The sequence below is a fragment of the Panthera onca genome, chromosome A1 (genome assembly GCF_046562875.1).
Source record: "Panthera onca isolate mPanOnc1 chromosome A1, mPanOnc1 haplotype 2, whole genome shotgun sequence".
Taxonomy (NCBI): Eukaryota; Metazoa; Chordata; class Mammalia; order Carnivora; family Felidae; genus Panthera; species Panthera onca.
In genome coordinates, this window is record NC_138339.1 from 218,237,350 (window position 1) to 218,248,671 (window position 11,322).

Sequence of the window (11,322 nt, forward strand, 5' to 3'; positions counted from 1 at the left end):
AGCAATTTTGTTTGCAAAGTGTGAAAGTAGTAAATTATTCAGTAGTAAATGACTTAGCACATCTGAGAAGGTTGACTTCAAAACAGGTAGTGCAGGAAAGGTATGAATTGATTTAATTTATATCATGGGATTCCTAAAGGCTCAGAAATTGGTGGCATCAACTTAACAGTGGAGTGAAGGATGGAGGTGCTCAGATAAGGCAGAGTGGTTGAAAGTCTAAGAAGCATTATCTAAATCTAAGGAGCATTGTCTGCTCTCCTGTTGCACAACCAGGAGACTATGCCTCCTCCAACTTCAGCAAAAGACAGGTTTGCTCTTTGAGGCTGAAACAAGCTCTCTGGATGAGATGGTCAAAGGGCCTCTGAACAACAGTGTCTTTCAGCAGCACTTGGCACAGCTTACCACTCCCTCTCTTGAAACATTTCTTCCGTTGACTTCCAGATAATTCTCTATAGATTCTCTCTCTTCCTCACTGGACCCTCCTTCTCATCTCCTTGACCTCTGAATGTGAAGTGCTTCAGGATTCTGTCCTTGGTCCACTTCTCAGTCTACAATACTCCCTAGGCAAGGAGTATCCCTACCCAACCTCATCATCTTAAGTACAATCTCCTGTATTTATATCTCCAGCCTCTTCCCTGAACACCAAACTCATACATCTACCTACTCTGCAATATGTTCCATAGGTGTCTCAAACTTAACACGTGCAAGATCAAATTCATGATGTTTTTCCAACCTGCTTGCCCATAATCTCTCCCATCTTGGTAAATGACAATTGCATTCTTCCAGATGTTCAGACCAAGAACCTTGGAATCATCTTAGTTCTTCTCTTTCTCTGTCACCTCACAACCAATCCATTAATAAATTTTTTTTTTAAATCCAAAATCTAACCACTTCTCAGCACCAATCTGGCCATCACCCTGGTCCAAGACACCACCATGATTTGACTAGGCTGGTACAATAGCCTCCTAATTGGACTTCCTGCTTCTGCCCTTGACCCCCTTCAGCTTATTTTCTATACAGCATTAGCATAGCTATTCTCCCCCTTACTCATTAGCTCACTATGCTACAACCTTACCCATTTGCTCTCCTTCAAAGATATCAGGCACATCCTTGCCTTGGGGACTATGCCTGTTACCTTTGCTTGAAAAACTCTTCCTGACTCGCTACCTTATATTCTTCAGGACTTACTCAAAGGCTCTTCTCAGTAATGTCTTCTGTGACCATTCTAGTTAAAATAGTCTTAAAATATTCTGTTTACCCTAACTTATTGTCTTTCCTTTTCTCCCATTTTATTTTTATTTATAGCATTTATCAATTTTTGACAAATAGTCTTTTTTAAATTAATTGATTGATTATCTGCCTTTCTACATGCATTACAGAGGCAGACATTTTTATGTTTTATTCACTGTGGCTCACCCAGTGCTTAACATGGTGCCTGACAATGTGGCAGGAACTCAATAGATAGGGAATGGGAAAAACCAAACGCAGCTGAAATGAAAGTTGGATACTTTTGTATTGGAAACTGAGAATCCCTGCTGCATTCCCCTAACCAGAGCCCAAGAATGTTCACGAGCAGGGCATTGACCTCCATGCAGGAAATGGGAATTTCATTCACTGGGGAATCTGCCAGCTTGAGGGAAAACAACTAATGACATTGCATGCCCAGTGAACATTTCCAGACAGTTCACCCCATGGAGATGGTCCCAACGAGGGTGACCTCAGCTGGAACTGAGGAGTTTCCTGGCACATGGGACTCTTAGTGCTAAAACTGGGGCAGTCCCAGGCAAACCAATATAGTTGGTCATGCTACTGTAATCAGTGAGTCCCACCCACATGCTCAAATTTCCCAGTCCCTCAGCTATGATCAAGCTTCCTAAAATATTATCTGGATTACCAGATATCTGAGCAGTCATTAGCTTAAAAGTAAAAAAGTAAGTTGGAGGACAAAAAGACTATGCCTGGAGAGGGGAAAAAAAGTCATAGATATCCTCAGAGAAATAAGAGAATAATCCAACCATGAAAAGGGACAGTAACTTGGAAATTAAACATAAGAAAATTAGGGATTAATCCAGGAGATCTAATAGTAGGATTCTGGTAAGAGAGAACAGAGAAGAAAATAGTAACAAAGAGCAAAATAATTCAAGATAAAAGAATTCAAGAACATTTCCCAAAATAAAAATATGAATTTTCAGATTAAAAAGGGTCCATTCTGTGACCAGAATATTACATCTACACATATCAAGACACAGCAATATGAAATTTTAGATCATTAAGTACAAAGAGAAGCTCCTACAAAAGAGAAAAAACAGACTTTTGTTTATGACCACACTTCTGAATATTAACATAGAAAGTTATAAGTCAATGGAGGAATGTCTTCAAAATTATGGAAGGAAGTTGTTTTAAACATAGAATTCTATACGAAGCCAAGTCATCAATCAAGTGTGAGAGTAGAAGAAAAACATGTTCATATGTGTAAGGCCTTAACATTTTTTTTTAAGTTTATTTATTTTGAGACAGACAGAGAGAGAGAGAGAGAGAGAGAGAGAGAGAGAGAGAAACAGAGAGGAGAGAGAGAAAATCCCAAGCAGGATCCACACTGTCAGCACAGAGACCAATGCAGGGCTCAAACTCACGAACTGTGAGATCATGACCTGAGCCAAAACCAAGAGTCGAACACTTGACTGATTGAGCCACCCAGACACTGCTGAGGCCTTATCATTTTTATGTCTCAAGTACACTCTTCTCTACTGAAAGTTACTTTCAATTAAAACCAAGTTTATAAACCAAGAAAAGGAAGGCAACATGGAATACAAGAAACAGAAGATCAACACAAAAGAGGGTAAGTAAATTCCCAGAATAATTTTGAAGGCGTATTTCAGGATTAGACCTGGTTTTAGAGGCAAATTTAAGCAATTGGTAGAGCATTAAGGATCGAAATTCTCTGAAAACTAACAAGGGAACAAAGCAAAGAGAACGGAAAAAACAAGTGCAGCAAAAGACAAGTGATCATAACTTATTACATGACTCAGTGATAATAGCACTTATACAGAAAATGTTATATGAACATTGAATATTAATCAAACCAAAATTATAAGTCACCCACATTGGAAGGATGTAGATGTGGGAAGGATGCAGAGGAAAGGATAAGAAAAAGAACTTACATCCCCAGCTTCCATATTGGGAAAACAATAGATAATGCTTAAAACTGAAACAATTGAGCATGTTATTTAGATTCATGGAGGTCAAAAGCAAAAGAATCAATTAGAAAAAGGTGAAAGAGGTTATCTGTGGGGAAATGGACATTGCAGGGTGAAGGAGTGGGAAGAAAAGAAATGCTATTTTTAAGCCTTATAGAACTATTTGACTCTTTAAAAGACGTGTGTGTAAAATTTATATATTTTTTTATTTTTAAATAAACATTTGTTCAAGTACTACATAAGTAAAGTATACAAATCATAAGTTCAACGCACATTCTTTAAAAAAATTTTTTAATGTTTATTTATTTTTGAGAGAGAGAGCATGAACAGGGGAAGGGCAGAGAGAGAGGGAGACACAGAATCTGAAGCAGGCTCTGAGCTGTTAGCACAGAGCCGGATGCAGTGCTCAACCTCAGGAACCACAAGATCATGACCTGAGCCAAAGTCGGACACTTAACCAACTGAGGCACCTAGGCACCCCGAGTTCAATGAGCTTTTTTTAAAATTTTTTTTAATGTTTATTTACGTTTGAGAGAGACAGAGACAGAGCACCAGCAGGGGAGGGGCAGAGAGAGAGAAAGGGAGACACAGAATCCAAAGCAGGCTCCAGCCTCTGAGCCACCAGCACTGAGCCTGACACAGGGCTTGAAACTACCAACGGTGAGATCATGACCTAAGCCGAAGTCAGACGCTTAACTGACTGAGCCACCCAGGCAACCCTCAATGCACTTTTTAACTGGAAGAAAACACATGGAAATAATTATTGTCCCACCAAGGATAACCAGTATCCTTACTTGGGACATCATAAGTCAACATTTCTTGCTTTTGAAATTTGTATAAAGGGAATCATATATATGTACCCTTTTGTTTCTGGCTTCATTTGGAGTCTGTAAGATTCGTACATGTTGTTAGGTGTAGCAAGACTTACAATATTGCTGTGTAATATTCCATTTAATGAAAGCACCACAATTTATTTGTTCATTTTCCTGTTGATGAACATTTGGGTTATTTCCAATGCATGTAAGCATGTACAATTTTGATAAAAGTAAAGATTATAATACAACAACATGGAGATATGCATTTAGCATGAAAAAGCAGGGTATAAAATTGTATGTATACCATGACCACAACTATCCATAAGTCCATTCAACCACAACAAAATTCTTAGCATCTACTCCGTGCCAGGCGATGTTCTAGGTGTTGAGGTCTCACTGGCGAAGACAAGTATGGCTTCTGCCTTCCAGGGACTTGGATAGTGACAGAGACGGAGAGGAATCCTGTAATTACCTGTCTGTTAAGTATTTTGAAGTGAAATTTCAATGATTTGATCTAACTTTGTGACATTTATGTTGATATCTGAGAGAAGAAGTTAACTGGGTGAAGGCTAGAGAAACTGGGAGAAAGAGCCTTGCAAGGAGGAAGTATAGAACATAGTAAATCCCACAAAAGGAAATAACACAGTGTATTCAACAAATAAGTGAAGCCCAGAATATCTGGAACAAGAAGAGTGAGGAGAGGGCTGTGGGCCTCAGCTGGTTTGAGTTCCACCGATGGGCCAAGTAGGCTAAGGACTGAAAGGAATTTACTGGGTTCATTGGTGACTTTAACAGGAACAATTTCAGGGGCCTGGTGGGGGCAGAATCCAGATTAGTGTGGGTCTGGAATGAGTAGAATGTAAGAGCATGAATATAACATGCTGGAATGAAATACATGAAAAGAAAAAGTTGTGTATTAAGTTAGGATGAGATTGTGTATGTCTTTTTTCTTCAAACCTTCTTTTAGGTCTATCATCTATCTTTTTTTTTTTTAAGGAACATTGAAGATTTGTTCGTATTTATTTTTATTTTTTTTATTTGACTATAGTTGACATACAATGTTACATTAGTTTCAAGTGTACAACCGAGTGATTCAACTGGTCTCTATGCTATGCTCACAAGTGTAGCTACCCTCTGTCACCACACAACACTATTAAAATATCATTGACTATATTTCCTGTGCTGTGCCTTTGATTCCCATGACATATTCATTCCATAACTGAAAGCCTGTGTCTCCCACTCCCCTTCACCCATTTGGCTTAACCCTCTACCCCCTTTCTCTCTGGCAACCCTCGGTCTGTTCTTTGTATTTATAGGTCAAATTGAAAGATTTATATGAAGGTCAAAAGTTACTGTTGTTTTTAGGTGGGTATATAGACCAATTCTGTACTTAGTCTTTCTGGATTGTATTATTATTTTGCATTGTAAAAATTAGGTATTTTAAATATATCAGAAATGCATTGTTTTCACAGTATTGTAAAGACCTTGGTAAATGTAGGAATAATAAAGAATGTAGGGCCTGGGGAGTCCTCACTTTCATTTGTTAACGCACATGCACACACACACACACACAATTTTAATACAAAACACATAGTGTGGTGAGGTCAGCAATCTAATGATTCAACTTCCGCCCGGAATCTGGAATCAGAGACGGCATTGAAGCTTCAAGTCACATGCCACAGGATGGGAACAAAATGGAGATGACTGCCACAGTCCAGGAGAAGCTTATATTTATGGAAGGGGCTCTCTTCTTTAGGGAATGCAACTCCGCCAGAAACACTCTCTACATATTTCTTTATGCTAAAGGCTCTATTGAGAAGATGAAAGGTTTTATTTCATTTGAAAACCAAGGCAAAAGTAATCCAAGTAATAAGCAATATTTAGGGAGAGGTTATTCTCCTCCTCATGAATTCTGATACTACTTGAACACTATTTCTCTGGTGGCCTTTATTAATACCTTCTTTGTTATATGTTTATGTCCTGCCTCTCCTGATTCAGTAACCCAGCTCTAATTTCCTTTAGCACCAGACCTTGCACAGAAAAAGCAACTTAGTGAGTTCTATTGAATTTTTTCATACTTACGTTCATCCAGCATGGCAGTAGACGGAGGGCAGAAAACTTCACCTTTTACAACTGTGTTTGCTTTTCCTCTTCAAACTTGCCTTGGTTTTCAATGTCTCCTTTGCCTACTAGGTCATTGCTGTGACTAAATCTGCAGAAATCCAACATGCCCAATATTCCATCAAACTTTGATCTAAGGTCCTCTAAGTAATGAGTAATAGTTTTGTCCACCAGAATATTGGCCCAAGATTGAACCAACTGCTTATATTTCATTGTTTTTCTGGGCTATTTTCATCAACAGCAGCTATGTCTTGTAATTAACATTATAATTATAATAACATAAGCCTTTGTAATTAATTTGCTCATGCACCCTTTAGTCCCAAGAAACAGTGGTGACTCATTATCCTTAATTTGCAAAACACACTCTATTTTTTAATTTTATATTTAACATAATGAGATACAAAATTAATTTATTCAGGGTATTACAAAAGCAGAATTGCTGAGACAGGATTAGAACACAATTACCAAGTCCCAGGACTTAGTGTTGCGTCAATCATTCTCCTAACAGTCAAATTCATCCATCCATCCATCCATCCATTCGTCCATTTATTCATTTGGTATAACTTTATCATGTTAGGCATTGTGCTAAATTCAACAGAGACAAAAATTATTGTTATTGCTCTGAAAAAGTTCACAACTTAGTTGACAAATGAACATAAAACAGGCAGTCAAAAAAAAAAGGAATTAAATACAATGATTAGCAATCTGCTGTATGTTTTACAAACAAATCTGTAGCCTTTTGATGTTTGAGCTGATAAAGGTTTCACACTTTCCCAAAGACAGCTAGCATGCCACCTCCAGCTCTCAGGTAGGAATTTTACAGGTAGGAATATTACAGTTATTTGGGAACAGTTTTAGGATTGTTATGTGCACTAATTTCTGAAGTTTTTTTCTTTTTTCCTTTAAGCCATGGAACTTTCTCTTTTCAAAAGAAATTTTACAGACTTGTAAATATATCAACTACAAATGAGGGTCCCTGGATGAAGGCAAAAGTAACAGATTGGAGCCTCATCCAATTAGCTTGCCTGAGATTTCTGTGAAACCCCAAAGGTTCCTTGGAACACTGTTGAAAATTAATGAATAAAAGTCACTGTCCTTTCAAGTTTGAGTATCAATGTGTCAGATTAGTCCAATTTTGGTCAATTGCGAAAATTAACTTAGGGTCTAACACTTGAATCAAACATGGCTAATCTAAAAGTGGTCAGCCTCTGGGTAAGAATGCTCTACTCTACTAACAAGCTTCAACAATACTTCTTCAGGCTCTTCAGGTTTACCAGCGGCAAACTTTTTCCCCTTACTTGTATAATATGCCAAGTGCTTTCAGAAAATTTGAATAGCATTGCTCTCCTCTTCAGAAGAAATAAACAGTTGCTTTTGAAATGTCGCCACGTATCAGAACTGGAGATGTAGTAGTTGGCAAGACAGACCCACCCCTTTCCTAAAAGGAGCCACACGTGGAAATAAATACTTCCAGGGAAGATCTCATCAAGTCTAGGCAAGAATGAGATCACACAAGTTCATTATAGCCAGCATGATACAACTGCCTTATAATTCAATTCAACAAATAATTATCATTACCTACTAAATGTCATGTGCTACCTTAGATGAGGGAGACAAAAGATGAAACTACCTTCCCCCCCAGGAAGTTGACAATACAATGCAGAACAAGGAAAAGACAAGCACATACAGATGGAAGGCCATTAAATGTTGAAGTGGTTCACCATCATGGTTCCTAAACAGGGTGGCATTGGAATGCGATTACAATCAGGTGTGGAAAAGCCTGCACAATAGGCTTTTCCTGGACCTGTCTGCATGGCTCATGAGATAACTTTATTTGGGGGAACCAAAGGACTTTTAAAAATCGTCATTGGGGCACCTCGGTGGCTCAGTCAGGTAAACATCCAACTCTTGATTTTGGCTCATGACATGATCTCATTTTCATGAGATAGAGTCCCGTGTCAGGCTCTGTGTTGACAGTGTGGAGCCAGCTTGAGATTCTCTCTTGTACTCTGTCTGCCCCTCCCCTGTGCACTCTCTCTGTCTGTCTCTCTCTTTCTCTCTCTCTCTCTCTCTCAAAATAAATAAATAAACTTAAAAAAGCAATTATATTATAATTAAGAAACAATATAATGTATATGTCTACCAAATCACCACTATGTACACTTTATCTTACAATAATTTATTATTTTATATTTTATATATTTATATATTATATTTATATTTTTATAATAATTCATTTGTCTCTGTAAAGCTGAATTTTTTTTTAAAAGGAAAGAAACAAATGGGGCACCTGTGTGGCTTAGTCAGTTGAGCGTCTGACTTCGGCTCAGGTCATGATCTTGTGGCTTGTGAGTTTAAGCCCTGCATTGGGCTCTGTGCTGACAGCTCAGAGCCTGGGGCCTGCTTTGGATTCTGTGCCTCCCTCTCTCTCTGCCCCTCCCCCACTCACACTCTGTCTCTCTCTCCTTCAAAAGTAAATAAACATTAAAAGAAAAGAAACAGAACCATTTATTCCTTAGGAGTTGATATAGTGCAGCAATATAACCCAGTTCACATTGAGTCTTTTAATTAATCTGCTGGTCTGTAAATATTGTATGGCTTGTGCAATTGAATTTGCTATGCTCATGTGGAAGCCTTGCCTAATGCTCAGCCCCTGACCGAGCGTACGTCCTAGATAAGTGTATGAGTGAGTCTGAACTTCACGTCTGTGATATGCTTAAGTACTCAGTTTATTCTTACGTTTATTTCATTTACCAGGAAATACAATAGGTTCTTGTGTCCACTGCTGATTTGGGAACATGTCCTCTGCTTGTCAAGGTTTGTCTCATACCATAGTCACAAGCTCTATGTGACCAGAGCCAACATTTCCCGGATCAACACACTTTGAAGTGGAACTCATTTTCAACAATCTTTTTCAAAGAGGGAGGAGTCTCCATCTCACCTTTCAAAGAGTGGAACATTTGCTTTGTTTTGGTAACGGTAACGTTTCATCCCCTGCCTGCCTGCCTGCTGCAGAAAGCTGCATATCACAAAACAAGAAATGCCACTGGAGGATTCAGCCTCCAGGCTGGATGCTCTTTATCCAGTCCAACCCAGCAATTCCCACCAAGCAGAGGCAACCTCATTATGGCCTGTTCCATCTGCCTCTACTCTTGGAAAAGGTTAAAACTTTGCAGAGGCTTAATGAACCGTGTCCTGCCCCGAGAAACAGTTTTGTTACTGCTTTGCACAGAAATGAAACAAATGGAATAAAAACAGGAGTGGATCCTCTGAGTCACAGGATGTCAGTGAAGAGCTCTTACTAAATTGAGAACTTAAATAGTAATTCATTGAAAGGACAGAAAAGGTATTTGAAGTCAAGGTCCTCATCTGCACCAATGAACTATGTGACTTTGAGTAAGTTACTGAACTCTTCTGGGCCTCTGTTTCCATACCTCTAAAATGGGAATAATAATTTCTATTCTCACTTCCTTTCAAGACTGATAAAAGGACGAGATGACAGGTGGAAAAGCACTTTATAAATCTAAAGAAGACCAACAGATATTCCAAAATAGAGGAAAGCCCCCAAAATCACTCGTATTGAGAACGTGAAACAAGTAAGTTCCTTTGCAACAATCTGTTCTTCTAAATGAATATTAAATTTAACATTTCCTGAGTGTGTTTATGTGTTTCAAGATCAAGTTCCTAGAACTGGAAAAAAACAAGAGGAGGAAAGACAGCTCGTGATTCAAATTTTCCAACAAAACCTCCAAAAAAATAGATAACCAAGTCTGCTCATTTATACGCTCATGCATTCCTTCTATAAGCAACCATTCAATTCCACAACTGGTTAACGAACACCTACTATGCTCTAAGTACTGTGCTAGGCACTGTGGATGCAACAGGGATAAAGGCAGCCCTGATCCCTGCTCCTGTGGACCTAACATTAAAGTATTTTTTGAAATGCAAGAATGAATCAGGCATGATTTCCTCCCTGAAAGTTATAAACTAGTAGAAAAGGAAGTGGTCATAAAACAAAACTGAATCATTTTCAGAAGCCTCTGCTTTTAGAAACAGGAGGAGATGAATGGGTCACATCAATTCTCTCTTTCTCCTGGATCAGCAAAGAGCACCAATACCGGCATATAGACATGCTTTATTTTAGTAGCTTTTGTCTTAAACCCTCCCTTGCCCTCACTTCCTTTCACAGCAGAACTTCTTTCAGGACTTGTCTCTTTTTCTTCCCTTTAGGTGCCCTCCTCAAACCAGTTCATTGAGGATTCTCTCCCCACCACTCTATCGAGACTATTCTTGGCAAGACCACCAATGGTCTCCAACTTGACAAGTTAAGGGGTCACTGAATTCAGTGGTCAATATATTGCATTGATATTTTGCTAAACTTACTTCAAGATTTTGAAGTCTACAATTGTGTCTTAAAAATATGTCTTTTCTCATGGAGAGTCAATCCTAATTTATTGAGCATTACCTCAAACACAGTAGAGAGAATGTCAGTGGTGAGAGAAGGCCAAGCACATCGTCTGCAAGCGGGGGTAGAGAGCAGGGGGAGAAAACTCAGAGATGAAATGAAACATTGAAACGTGGCCTGCCATCTGAGTGAGTGATGTGCACATGCTGTTCTCAGTCCATTCCAGTAACATGGTTCTATGAATCATAGATGGGATGATGGGAAGTAGGTGGTAATTTTATGTTCCGCTTTGTTCATTTTATCAAGAGTCATGGGAATGGTGAGCCTGAACCTCTCCAGCCAGCCGAAGTGTGTAGAAGCAGCACAGTTTGCTGTCCCCACCATTTCCACCTCCTAGACACCTCTCTCACCCACCGGGACACCATGTAAAGGCGGACCTTGCTTCCCAGGGAGCCAGTGGGAGAGCATTCTAACGGCAAAACAGCAGTGCTATAGCAGCCAGGAGATGCTGTCCAGGAGAGAGGGGAGATCTCAGTGTGATAAGGGAAAACTCAGCTTGCGTCACTTACAGCCATGAGGCCCCTGTCAGTCTGATCCAGCTATTATGTCAAAACACATCTGCTCCTGCCCAGAATGCCCCAGTGCAGTCCTCATCCGTCTCCACCTGTAGGAACCAAAGCTATCTTGCACTCTCAGCAGCAACGTTTATAACAGAAATATTAAGTAAGGCGAGATGATAAGAAGCTTTTACCCACATTTCCAGAAAGATACTGGGAAATACGCT